Source organism: Bombus affinis, chromosome 2 (assembly GCF_024516045.1).
Source record: "Bombus affinis isolate iyBomAffi1 chromosome 2, iyBomAffi1.2, whole genome shotgun sequence".
NCBI lineage: Eukaryota > Metazoa > Arthropoda > Insecta > Hymenoptera > Apidae > Bombus > Bombus affinis.
This window is the reverse complement of record NC_066345.1, coordinates 2767326-2779349: the sequence shown is the minus strand read 5'-3', so window position 1 is coordinate 2779349 and position 12024 is coordinate 2767326. Positions and strand designations below refer to the sequence as shown.

The 12024-nt window shown below is 34.3% G+C and overlaps 2 long non-coding RNA genes across 2 annotated transcripts; one reads left to right on the top strand and one right to left on the bottom strand.

Moving 5' to 3' along the window:
• Nucleotides 1-646: 646 nt before the first annotated feature.
• LOC126913851 (uncharacterized) lies at nt 647-5647 on the bottom strand. Its single transcript, XR_007709479.1, has 2 exons — nt 5562-5647; nt 647-2118 (listed from the first exon to the last, which is right to left on the bottom strand). It is a non-coding gene; the product is annotated as an uncharacterized LOC126913851 (long non-coding RNA).
• On the top strand, nt 2433-4490 carry LOC126913838 (uncharacterized). Its single transcript, XR_007709453.1, has 2 exons — nt 2433-2499; nt 4372-4490. It is a non-coding gene; the product is annotated as an uncharacterized LOC126913838 (long non-coding RNA).
• Nucleotides 5648-12024: the final 6377 nt, after the last annotated feature.

The following is a 12024-nucleotide window of genomic DNA, read 5'->3' as shown; positions in this document are numbered from 1 at the left end:
GCCGTCATCCGCGCCGATCCTGGTCTTATGGATCTTGTTCCTCTCGTAAGTCTCTCCGAGCATCTTTATCTTTATGTAGATCGGGAGATTCCCGGTCAACACGCAAAGTGCAGCGTGGGAGACGGTACGGTATGCACAGGGCCGTTCGCTGTGTCCGTTTCAGCTTCTTCCTGTTCTTATCGGTATTCGCTAAGCTAATTCTTCTTTCTGAACCCATACTGCCTCCGATGGAACGGGTCCGTTCCGATGCATCTCTCGATGATCTTGTTAAAGCATTTTTCCCAGATCCTGCTCATGGCTGGGAGTATGCTTTTCGGCCGGTACGCGTTAGGGAGACCGGGATCCTCTCCCGGCTTCCTTAGCAGTATTACTCTGACCGTCTTCCAGCAGTCTGGTTCCAGCTTGCTTCCAGCTCCTGCTTCCAGCAGTCCAGGAGTCTTCCATCGACTCCTGCAGCCTTCTTGGTGTTCATTCTTCCGGCGGCATCGACGACATCGCCTTCGCCGATGACGACGCTGAAGCTGATGTCTTCCTCTTCTTCGGTCTCTGCCTCTTCGCGGCCCTCGTAATGGGAGAGTCCGTGTCCCATGGTGAATAGCCTCTGTAGGACTGCTTCCACCATGTCGATCGGCATGTCGTTGGTTGGTTTCTTGCTTTTGCATCTCTTCATGACTGTGCGATAGGGTTTGCCTTCTTGCTTTTTTGTATGGATGGAAACGCGTTCCAAATGTAAAAGTAACGGAGTAATTAGCGATGCACGATCCCAGGCTGGTGAATATTTTTCCATCGGGAGAAGTCATGTCGAGCGATACAAGATTTATATGCTCGTTCTGCCAGTTATTTCAACGTCTGTTACGCGATAGAAAATGAACATAAATGAATAATAAATGTATTACAGCCATAAAGATTGCTTGATGTACGCCACCGTTTTTCCCCTATTTCTCCGATACAATTTTCCTTTTTTTTTCTTTGCCAAACACTTTACTAATCGGTACGTATTCGAATTATCCTCAATTATTCTCGGTTGTTTCCGTTTCCTTTGGATTTACATAAGTACTCGTTTGATGTACGTGCAGAGAGAGATAATAACTATTAACAGCTATAAAATAAGAAGCGAAGATACGTTGAAACTCGACTTCTAGATTCGCGAGACTTTGCAGAGCTTCGAAACTCTCGTGTTTCAAACCTAATAAAAAGTTGTAGAGGGAGAATTACATTGCGAGATCAGTTAAGGAAAATCGTATCGTTGTAATAGGATTATTTCAGCGAGGGAAATTCCGTGTTGCGAGTAACGCGTTGCAAAGCCATGAGCTTTTTTTCGGGTTAATATACATAATCGCCTTATCGAACTTTCCATCTAAACCGTTGCGCTCACACGTGAATTTTGCATTTCAATCTTCTTACTTGCAGTCCAGTCCAGTTTAGTGCGACTAAGCTAAATGTTTCAGCCCTTCCAAGTAGAATATGTTTTATAGAGAGACGTACAACTCTATGAAGGAGAGATCAATAAATTGGGTTATCTTTAAATCACTGACAATTATTTCATCGACACGATTTCACCGACAGCGAATTCATCGGCAATGTCTATCAAAGTTTATTTACCGATACACCGAGTGAAATCATCCACAATCATTTCACCAATATTCTCCTTTGTCGATAATTATAATGCTTGCCACTACATGTTATCGTTGATTATATGTCTTTATTTACACATTCGTTTACGCGCATAACGAGATAAACGAAGAAACGAAAATGATATGTTGTCATGATGTATTGTTAAATTACTAATTAACACGAGTTATATATCTACCTACATGAAAGCTTCTAAATATCAAATATAATTCATGAAAGCACACAAGCTATTTTGCTATACACAAATAGAATTATAAGGAAATGTTACGTGCTAATGATTTAACGAAATCTATTCCTCTGTACATTCGACATTTCTGTATTATTACTTGTGTACTTTCTGCTCTTGTTTACGTCATGGGAAGTAAAAATACGTTAAGCGAATCAGCTAATCTATTTGAGCGATTCAATGGCTCGGTCTTCTCTTATTCGACTACCAAGTAGAAGATAAGTTCTTGGTTATATAACATTTTATAACATCCAAATTAACTTTTTTTTCATTTTATTTTTCTTTTTCTTTTTTTTCCTTTCTCTTTTTCTTTTTTTTCCTTTTTCTTTTTTTTCCCATTTTCTTTTTCTTTTTTTATCCTTTCTCTTTTTCTTTTTCTTTCCTTTTTCTTTTTCTTTTTTTTTTTACGTGGGGAAAATTCGCTCGGACACGAAGCCACTTCTTAAGTGGCGTTGTAGTGAACATCCAAATTAACTGTTTTTTTTTCTTTTTCTTTTTTTTCCTTTCTCTTTTTCTTTTTTTTTACGTGGAGGAAATCCGCATGGACACCAAGCCACTTTTGGGAGGGGGGGGGAGTGGCGTTGTAGTGAACATCCAAATCAACTGGGGCACTAATTAACTGAAGCTTCTAGTCAAACCAGGTATCAGTCTTTGTACGCAAAGGCATTCATTACAATCGTTTAAAGTTTGAAGATACACCGTTACAAATTCGTGATATGAGAGAAAGCGATTCAGAACTCGGATTCATTTGTTGGAACGACGCCGTGGGCAAAAGTACATAATGGAAAACTTTTTTCCAAGACCAATTGATATTCCTGGAACTCGATAATTCACTAGGTGATTGCTTTAACCGTGCAGAATACATGCATAAATAATTAATCGCTATTAATATTCCATCGACTTTTGAAAATCCCTGATGTGACCTATTTCACGAGATGAGAATACGTGTAAAGTAAGGTTATTGCTTGATTATCTTTAGCCGAATAAATCGAGTGATTGAAATTATAATGCGGAAGAAAGTCAAAACTATGTATATTATTTTTTTCAATTTTTATGTATCATTTGGCGGAAGGAAATTTGGTAAGTGAGGTTCACCTTCTTTAATGTCAATGATTTTGAGATATGTTATTAAGCTCCAAATTCTAAGCAATCTTCTATATATGTACATATAATTGTGTATTATATATATATAACACACGTATAATAGCCAAAGTTCAACTCCCAAGTATACGCAAAGCTTTTATTTTCAATTTATGCGATACCACTATGTTTCATGAATTTATTTGTTAACGGTATTGTAACAAATAACAAGCAGAGGACGAACTATCCGTGAACTGTTTTGCCAACGAGTACGCTTAAAATATTTTCTGTTTGAGAAAACACGATCTAAGGGGGGGGGGGCAAAGCTTGTTAATCTGGAAAGAATACAAGCATCAATTTCAAGCGCTTATAGGGAATCAAGCGGGCTTGTTAAGGTCGTAAGTTGGACAATTATCCCGTGTTAGGTTCAGTCAGCTTAGTCCTACACAAAATTGATCCAATCATGTGAAAACAAATGTATTCTGATTTTTGTCGCAGATATTTCTGGTCTACGCACTCCAGTGCCCGCACAACTGATATTGAAACGCCTGATTTTCCCATATTCTACAGCGACAACATTACCTGATTTTTTACAACCATGAAGGACTCGAAAATACTTGCAATCCTCATCTGTTTGCAAATTATTTTCGTCACTTTCGTCCCGTCAGGGGCTGGTAAGTTGATACTGATTAATTATACCATCGAAATTCTATATAATGGCTACAAAAAATATTTGCATCATTACCCTCATTTCTTTTTTTTCCCTTTTTCTTTTTCTTTTTTTCCTTTCTCTTTTTCTTTTTTTTTCCTTTTTCTTTTTCTTTTTTTTTTACGTGGGGAAAATTCGCTCGGACACGAAGACACTTCATTAGTGACGTGGTAGTGAACATCCAAATTAATTATTTTTTTTCTTTTTCTTTTTTTATCCTTTCTCTTTTTCTTTTTTTTTCTTTTTCTTTTTCTTTTTTCTTTTTTACGTGGGGAAAATTCGCTCGGACACGAAGCCACTTCTTAAGTGGCGTGGTAGTGAACATCCAAATTAACTGTTTTTTTTCTTTTTCTTTTTTTTCCTTTCTCTTTTTCTATTTTTTTTCCTTTTTCTTTTTCTTCTTTTCCTATCTCTTTTTCTTTTTTTTTCCTTTTCTTTTTCTTGTTTTTTTTACGTGGGGGAAATCCGCTCGGACACGAAGCCACTTCTTAAGTGGCGTGGTAGTGAACATCCAAATTAACTGTTTTTTTTCTTTTTCTTTTTTTTCCTTTCTCTTTTTCTATTTTTTTTTCCTTTTTCTTTTTCTTTTTTTTTCCTTTTTCTTTTTCTTTTTTTTTTACGTGGGGGAAATCCGCTCGGACACGAAGCCACTTCATAAGTGGCGTGGTAGTGAACATCCAAATTAACTGGGGCACTAATTAGCTGAAGCTTCTAGTCAAACCAGGTATCAGTCTTTGTACGCAAAGGCATTCATTACAATCGTTTAAAGTTTGAAGAAACACCGTTACAAATTCGTGATATGAGAGAAAGCGATTCAGAACTCGGATTCATTTGTTGGAACGACGCCGTGGGCAAAAGTACATAATGGAAAACTTTTTTCCAAGACTAATTGATATTCCTGGAACTCGATAATTCACTAGGTGATTGCTTTAACCGTGCAGAATACATGCATAAATAATTAATCGCTATTAATATTCCATCGACTTTTGAAAATCCCTGATGTGACCTATTTCACGTGATGAGAATACGTGTAAAGTAAGGTTATTGCTTGATTATCTTTAGTCGAATAAATCGAGTGATTCAAATTATAATGCGGAAGAAAGTCAAAACTATGTATATTATTTTTTTCAATTTTTATGTATCATTTGGCGGAAGGAAATTTGGTAAGTAAGGTTCACCTTCTTTAAAGTCAATGATTTTGAGATATGTTATTAAGCTCCAAATTCTAAGCAATCTTCTATATATGTACATATAATTGTGTATTATATATATATAACACACGTATAATAGCCAAAGTTCAACTCCCAAGTATACGCAAAGCTTTTATTTTCAATTTATGCGATACCACTATGTTTCATGAATTTATTTGTTAACGGTATTGTAACAAATAACAAGCAGAGGACGAACTATCCGTGAACTGTTTTGCCAACGAGTACGCTTAAAATATTTTCTGTTTGAGAAAACACGATCTAAGGGGGGGGGGGCAAAGCTTGATAATCTCGAAAGAATACAAGCATCAATTTCAAGCGCTTATAGGGAATCAAGCGGGCTTGTTAAGGTCGTAAGTTGGACAATTATCCCGTGTTAGGTTCAGTCAGCTTAGTCCTACACAAAATTGATCCAATCATGTGAAAACAAATGCATTCTGATTTTTGTCGCAGATATTTCTGGTCTACGCACTCCAGTGCCCACACAACAGTTATTTAAACAGCTGATTTTCCCCTATTCTAGAGCGACAACATCCCCTGATCTTTTACAACCATGAAGAACTCGTACTCGAAAATACTTGCAATGCTCATCTGCTTGCAGGTTATTTTTGTCACTTTCTTCCCGTCAGGGGCTGGTAAGTTGATACTGATTAATTATACCATCGAAATTCTATATAATGGCTACAAAAAATATTTGCATCATTACCCTCATTTCTTTTTTTTCCCTTTTTCTTTTTCTTTTTTTTCCTTTCTCTTTTTCTTTTTTTTCCTTTTTCTTTTTCTTTTTTTTTTACGTGGGGAAAATTCGCTCGGACACGAAGACACTTCATTAGTGGCGTGGTAGTGAACATCCAAATTAATTATTTTTTTTCTTTTTCTTTTTTTATCCTTTCTCTTTTTCTTTTTTTTCTTTTTCTTTTTCTTTTTTCTTTTTTACGTGGGGAAAATTCGCTCGGACACGAAGCCACTTCTTAAGTGGCGTGGTAGTGAACATCCAAATTAACTGTTTTTTTTTCTTTTTCTTTTTTTCCTTTCTCTTTTTCTATTTTTTTTCCTTTTTCTTTTTCTTCTTTTCCTATCTCTTTTTCTTTTTTTTTCCTTTTTCTTTTTCTTTTTTTTTTACGTGGAGGAAATCCGCTCGGACACGAAGCCACTTCATAAGTGGCGTGGTAGTGAACATCCAAATTAACTGGGGCACTAATTAGCTGAAGCTTCTAGTCAAACCAGGTATCAGTCTTTGTACGCAAAGGCATTCATTACAATCGTTTAAAGTTTGAAGAAGCACCGTTACAAATTCGTGATATAAGAGAAAGCGATTCAAAACTCGGACTCATTTGTTGGAACGACGCCGTGGGCAAATGTACATAATGGAAAACTTTCTTCCAAGACCAATTGATAGCGCTGACGTAATTAAAATGTGACGATATTGCCAGCGACGTTTCTCCAAATAGACGACTAACTTATTTACGAATCGCCGTTACACGATTGTCGCTGGTAATACGGTTAGTAATCACTTTATTGAATTTTCGCTTTATTACGTGTAATAGATTCTTCTTTTTAAGTTTTAAATTACATTGGTAATTTTCTATAATTTATTACTCGAATATGGTAATTTTTTCTTAAAAAGTTTGCTTTTTCTACAATTATTTTACTACAAAACCCATCAAAAACATGATGTATGTATATATACCCTCAAATATTATCGGTTTATTCTCAAGCTATAGTTCAATTTCGGAAATTGCCAATTAAAATCATAAAAAAAAAACACAGAAAGTTCGTTAAAATATGCGATTTTCCAATCAAGATATAGAATTTATTCGAGTAATATAGATTACAGTAGCGATGGTGGCGGCAACGATGAATGGACTGATTCTTCGTGCGAAAATAAATTGGTAGCGGAGAACGATGCATTGTTTCAGGGAATATCGATTTTCAAGCATGGTTTTGAAGTACGTGTGCGCGTGACTAGGTTTGTTAATTAATGCCGCTCCCAGGTTTTCAATATATAAATGTGACACCTACGTATCTTTAAGCTTAAAACAATTGGACTAACAATTTCATTAAATTTAAATCAATATTTATCTTTTTAAACGCAACAATATTTTTAATGACAACTTCACGTGTAAATCAAGTGCATACATATTCGATCGTTCTTGAAAACCTGATTCTCTGCGAAGAGAAAAATCCTTTGAGGTGGCCGTGTTGTGAGTTATAGTTGTGGTAGATAGTAGGCCTGTTCCGCTGTAAGTGTCACTGGGGGCTGTAGATGTCGCTGCCGGGGTACTGCTGATTTTTCGGCTTGTCGAGTGCCGCCACACCTTGAATAAAGATTTGATCTACGTTTTATACGCTACGTTTTACATCCACCTCTTTTCAGATATACCTCTCTATTTAAAATCATAGATCGTCACAATCTATAGGTATTTCCTTGAAAAGGTTAAAGTCGTTCTGTATAAAAGCCAATTCAAAGGGGAAGGAAATTCTGCGAAAAATTCTTTCAGATTACCCTATGTTTTTTATCGTTATATTACTTCTAAATTTTAAAGGACCAAATCACATGGCTGAAATTTTTAAAGTCTTTCTATATCTTCGAGGAAGTAAGATAAGGTTGATAGATAGTCGTTGTTGGTACTTAACCGAGTATGGTCATATAGTCGATTAAATGAAATTTCTATTCTTTCAGATATATATCGTCAAATATATATTATATATCAATGTTAATTGTTATCTGTGTTGGCGTAGTGAATAAACACATTGATGTTCGGTGTTTCAATTATCAGAATTATAATCGATGTTAAATGTATAGAGTGTCAAAAAATTATTTGTTATAGCTGTGGAAGATGGAGATCTGTTAGAGAAAATGGATCATGAAATTGATCTTGAGTATAATTTTCAGATAAAATTTTTTATTGCATCATAAAGTACTCATCACGAGAAACGAAAGTTTCAGAAAACCCCTGGATCGTAAATGATTCGTTCTTTTGAAAAAAGCTGTTTAAAATTTCTTATACTAATCCCTATACTAATTGTGTATACTAATTGTATTTAGTATATTATGTTATAAATAATGGTTAATATAAGTATCAAAACAAATAGACAACAATTAATTAGATAACATCGTAATAACATAATATAATATAATGGGCGTAATCATATACAGTAAAACTTAGAAAATGTGCTCTGGATGAATTCGGTGATAATTATCCTTTGTTCCGTGGTATGTATAGGCAAAAACGAATGGTAGATCGCAGCATAATAGTTTCCAACCATCCACAATTGTTCTAATTCCTCACTCGACGTCTTTCATGTTCATTCATGTAGGAAAAAGTATGTTATCGTTTAATAATAAGCTTTTAAGCGTTTAATAACATCTCGTCGAGTAGAAATTCCACACGAAGCAGTGAAAAAAATAATATTTGAAGAAGATCTATGTTCTCAGCTTCGTCGTGTGCAAGAACTTTGTAGGATAGATTGTATCATGCGATGAAAATTTTATACTTGTAAGTTAAGAAAATTGGAACGAAAATTCACGTTGTCTCAAAGATATCTTGTTTTTGGATAGAAATAGTTACTTTACTAACAACATTCTCAATATTAAGGATATCAACATCTTAGATTTAATTAAAGCCGCTGGAATACGCCAGATATTTCATATCTGACTTAAACATGTACTGCGACGAGCGAAAAAAGTAAACACATAAATATAAAAAACTAATTTTTCAAGTGATCGGTAAAGATTAGGTAACAGTAACTACAAGTTATTATTAACGAAATGTAATAGTTAATTTTCATTAACATTAATAATGTACAAAACATTTTACAAAAATGGACATCTCAAACCACGTTTACAGTTTTACACATTAATTATACTCGTCGAATCAAGGTTTCAACATAGTATTTCGTCCACTAGTACTACTTCACGTTTATTATATCCAATAGAATTAACTACTATTTAGGTAAATTATTTTGTGGAATGGTCAAATAATGCTCTTTTCTCATTATACCTTCGACATTCGCTTTCTACATAAAATCAACGGGCTGTGTTTACACTTTTGCTTGTCACTGCATATCAAGGAAGATTGAAATATAAAGTAATTCGCACAAAAAAGTAGATATTAGTATTGATGTTATTGTATTCCATATTTGACCTTAAAATATGAATAAAATCAGTCTAAGTATTAATGAAATTGCAAACATTTTTTCTAAAAGAACGGAACTTTCCTTTCTAATGAGCACTATATGATGCAATAGAAAAACAATTTGACACTGAAAATTGTGGTCAAGATCAATTTTGCGCTACACTTATTTAACCAATTTTCATCAAATCGAAGGTGTAGAATGGCTTGAAAAAAAAACCGCGATAAATACTTTTTTGACACTTTGTACAAAGGTGTATATCAATGTGTATATCGATACACATACTCTGTATGTGCATATCCGTGGAACATATATCCGTTTTTCGAAGCAAAATGTCATCTACCTGTTCAAAAGAGCAAAGCAAAAACTCTACATAGAGGGTTTGTTACTGTTCACACTCTGTATTTCCGTGCGTAAAGTATCCAACCAGATATCCAGGAACAGCTTTCAGGGAACGAGATTGAATATTTGATCGAATATATTTAATATGGCAATGTTACGTATAACAATATACGTATGGAATTTTAAAAGTCACGAGGGTTGCAGCGGACTCAATTTTAATGTACATTAAACATTTTGCTCATTGATGACCTTACCTTAATTTTTTTCTCCTTCCTCACTTTCTTCTCCTATGCGAGTGACACAGCAAGATTGATAGTAACAAGCGATTTCATTAAAACACAATCTCCTTTTCCATTTGATGAACACGATACGAGACGAGGGAATGATTTAGGAACACGACTTTCGAGCGGTTTCAACAACTATTAAGTTTCATTTATAGCAACGAACACTGCCAAAGACGTAATCAATAAGATTCGCGTAGGTGCCGTAGATGACGTAGATGAAAAAACGTAGATCAAACGTAAATGACGAAATTATACATTAATTTATTTTAACGCGTTAAAATTACGCTAATGACAGTTGCTCCATTCTATTTGTTCACATATTTGAGCCCTATATGGAACAAAGTGAACGGAGCATCTGCAAGCGTGTTAACCGGACAACGACGAATTTTCACATCTACTCCACGAAGCTTCACATATATCAATGACCACTGCCGTAGTCATGGTCAAGCGTAGATCGCGAAGTTATGTATTGATTCACTTTAACACGTTAAGATTACGCTAGTGAGACTTGCGCAGTACTATTTGTTCATATATTTAAGCCCTATATGCAACAAAGTGAACGTAGCATCAGCAAGCGTGTTAATTGGACAACCACGAATTTTCACATATATTGCACGAAGATTCGTATATAACAATGATCACTGCCATAATCATGGTCAAACGTAGATGACGAGATTATGCATTAATTCACTTTAAAAATTACGCTAGTGACAGTTGCGCCGTTCTATTTGTTCATATATTTAAGCCCTATATGCAACAAAGCGAACGTAGCATCTGCAAGCGTGTTAGTTGGACAACGACGAATTTCGTTTCGCAAACACGGACACGTGAAACATTTTGAAGTTACGTGGACGCGAGAGTAATTCGTTCCCTTAAATTGCTCAATTTCCATTTCTTTCGCCATGTATATTCGAGTATTGCATTTGAATTGCAGAGCAGTCGGAAGTAACGGCGCACGTCGTTGATATATCGACAGGAACATGAATTCTTTTTTCATAGGATGAATACTTTTTTCATCGAATTATTAAACCGAATCAAGTTTTCAAATCCAATCATTTAATTTCATCGTTTTACATCGAACGTTTCAATCTTTTTTCTTTTAAATACCTTACCTATATTTCATCTCGTTGAATATTCCATATTTTTAATGCTACTACCACTTATTGGTAATTTCAAATATGTAATTATCGTTCTGAAGTTAGAAATTCGAAATAGCATTCGTCAGTATATGATTCTACGTTTTATATAGAGTAATAAAAATGATACAATGAGTTTCGGTAAATAACCAATAAAAATTTTTGTTCCTTTTTCTTTTTCTTTTTTTTTTTTTTTGGTTTTATGTATCCCAGGTCGAGAATAAACTATGTGCACGTTTTCTCTCGTTTCTTGTATTTTTATGAGGAATTCAGTCTTTTTACGCCACAAGAGTCTCAACGTTTTCGTTTTCACGCCTACGTTACGCTCGTTAAACACGTTCCAACAAGACCATGAATAAGGATAACAGCTTTAATGTTTTCACATGTGTTTATTTATTATTTTAGACCTTAAATATTTTATTTATAAAATCTTTATTTAAACAAGTTACCATTGTCGCTACAATAAATCAATGAATGAAATCAGTTTAAATTTAAAATATCATTTCATAATTTCTCGTCACTTGTATCTAAAAACAACAAAAAAAAACGGTGTACCCACATCGTGCGTAGACGGGAAATTAAAACAGTGGAGCTTAATTGAAACACTGATCATATTCCGCGATTGTAAAACAATAATAGAAAATCGTGTTTCTTTTGAAGGGTATGAAATTGTCAGGAGATTATGCCATAAATGAAATTGGAAACTGGCTGGTCAAAGGGATTAAATTCAATTAAACCGAACTGTGTTATATTGTACAAAGGCTAGAGAACTGCTACCAAATATCTGCTAGTTTAAAGGTGTCCCTTATAAATTATAATTATATTTCAAATTCAATCTCCTAGTAATAAGTAAATTAATATTTTACCTAAAATCTGTGATATAGATAACAAAAATAAATTCTTTACATTATTCGTTAGTTTGCAATATAATTAGAATATTATCTTTATTTTCTGGTGTCTTTGTTATTCTTAAAAGATAAACTGCTTATTTACAAATTTAACACTGCATATGCTATTAATAAATCATTTTATATTTAATTTTGCAACCTTCAGTCATTGTTAAAACTTGTTGACAATACTGTCGGTTAATAGAAATTTCTAAAATCCCCTTATTTCTACTCGATTAAAGGGTATATTGCAGAAACTATGTTAGCTACAGTGTTAGCTACAAATCACCTGTGTCACTCCATTAAAGTTATACACAATAGTATTGATTCTTGTTTTAATTTAAAATAAAATATGTTATTGTAGGAATGAAGCAGAATGTTCA